Below are 2,266 nucleotides of genomic sequence, written 5' to 3'. Positions count from 1 at the left end.
ATTACATGACATGTGCCAGGACATGGCATTTTCGGGCCCGCTTGGAATATTTGAGACATTTATTGCATCCGTAGGGTTTCAATGCGGGAAATTACAGATATGCATGGCGGCCACCTGAAATGATGTCCAAAAGTGGTTTGTACAATCGTATATGATGTCTTTTCGGAATGTGTATACCTAGTGCAACAAAAGGAGGGGAAGGACCCACCACCGGGGGGCGAATGTACCTCGACGGCATGCCGGATCTAGCTGTTAAAATCCACAGAAAACATACGATGTCGGAAATCCTCAGGACCTGGGACGATGTTCATATGTTCCTTGTAGGGTCTAGTAAAAGTTTGGGCGTGTTTCGTAGAAGCCTGACCGAAAGCCACTTGTAGATTGCACCCTCTCCTAGGTAGTATCTGACTATCAAGAGGGAATGTGTCCGGTTTGTGAAGGAAGTGTGCTACCCGTTGCTCCATTGACCTCGAAACTTGTCTTTCTCTCAAAGGGGGGCATTACATGACATGTGCCAAGACATGGCATTTTTCGGGCCCGCCTGGAATATTTGAGACATTTATTGCATCCGGTTCTATACCCAACACGCACGATCCCCCCTCCAAGCGACGGTGGCATTGCCGTCCGTGGAGGGGGACAACACCCCAGACACCCAAGACGGGCGTCTACACATGCCACATCACTTTCACACATGAATTGGGACACGGTACGGTGTTTCGATGGCATTGCTACACCTTGAAGCCCCACCGACAGGACTAACCCTATTCCCGTTGACCAGGAGATCTAGGCCTTTGACTTTCGTCGGACAGGCTTTGACCAGTGGACTCTTCCACCTGGTTACGATAGGTCAGCCCATAGGAACATCCACGAACACGGCCTAGACCCAACCAACCACTAGATTCCCTCTGGTTCTACCTGATGCACACGTTCTCCCCCCCTCCAAATGACGTCGGCACTGGCATCCGTGGAGGGGGCAACACCCCGGAGACCCAAGACGGGCGTCTATGCATGCCACGTCACTTTCACACATGCATCAAGACCGCGTGCGCTATTTCGGCGGCATTGCCACAACCGGAAGGCCACCACGAAGCCCCTTGGCCAGGAGATCTAGGCCTTTGACTTTCGCCGGATGGGCTTTGACCAGTGGACTCTTCCAACTGGTTGTGAATAGTCATCAGGGCCGTCGATGGAGGGGGCCGAGGTGGGCGACCTCCCAGGGCCCCCAAATATTTGGGGCCCCTGATCACTAAGTATTAGTCTATTAGCTGTAGGTTTAAAATCAGGAAAAATAAAGCTCATGAGCCCATTCGCCCAAAACAGCATGTATAACAGGCCCATGAGGTCTAGAGAATCGATCAATCGATCGTTTTTCTGCCATGGTGCACTGATTGCTAACAGGCCCCAACAACGCCCGTTGGTTTTGCTTCCTCCGATCGCCCACCAGAGACTATGGTGCCAGATCTACCTGAATGCACGCCTGCTTCGGCATCCGTCGATCGCCCACGGCCTGTCAATTACGAGCGCCATCACCTCTGGTCTTCCACTATCAGGTAATAAGTTCATTTGTTTTGATTAAGTTAAGTGGGAAGTGCCGAACGAGGCTAGATTTAGGACACAATTAAGTTTGAACTCAGTAGTTCTTGATTTTTTTGGTTGTTGGAAAATCATCATATATGTATTGTGTGATTATTTAGTTCGACCCTGATGTAAATTTAGGGTCCTATTTTGATTTTTGCCCTGGGGCCCCAAATTTTCGGAGACGGCCCTGATAGTCATCCCATAGGAACATCCCCGAACACGGCCTTGACCCAACCAACCAATAGATTCCCTCCGGTTCTACCCGACACGCACGATTCCCCCTCCAAGTGACGGCGGGACAGCCGTCCATGGAGGGGGCCAACACCTCGAAGACCCAAGACGGGCCACTACTAGGAAAAGGGCTATAGATAGGATTGATACTAATGGCGCACCATGGAAGCAGTGCGCCACTACTATATACTAATGGCGCACCAGTTGGTGATGCGCCATTAGTGTGGAAGACACTAATGGCACACCAGAAACAGGGTGCGCCACTAGTATTAAATTATTTTTTTCCATTTTTCCATACATACTAATGGCGCATCAGGTCGAAGTGCGCCATCACTAGTTCTAAGTAGTAATGGCGCACCAAGCAGACAGTGCGCCATTACTGTCAAATTATTTTATTCTTTTTTTTGCAAAACTATTAATGGCGCATCGTTTCACCCCGTTACCCGGTGCGCCATTA

The sequence above is a fragment of the Triticum dicoccoides genome, chromosome 3A (genome assembly GCF_002162155.2).
Source record: "Triticum dicoccoides isolate Atlit2015 ecotype Zavitan chromosome 3A, WEW_v2.0, whole genome shotgun sequence".
In the NCBI taxonomy this organism is placed as follows: Eukaryota; Viridiplantae; Streptophyta; class Magnoliopsida; order Poales; family Poaceae; genus Triticum; species Triticum dicoccoides.
The sequence above is the reverse complement of the archived record's forward strand: the minus strand, read 5'-3'. Positions refer to the sequence as shown.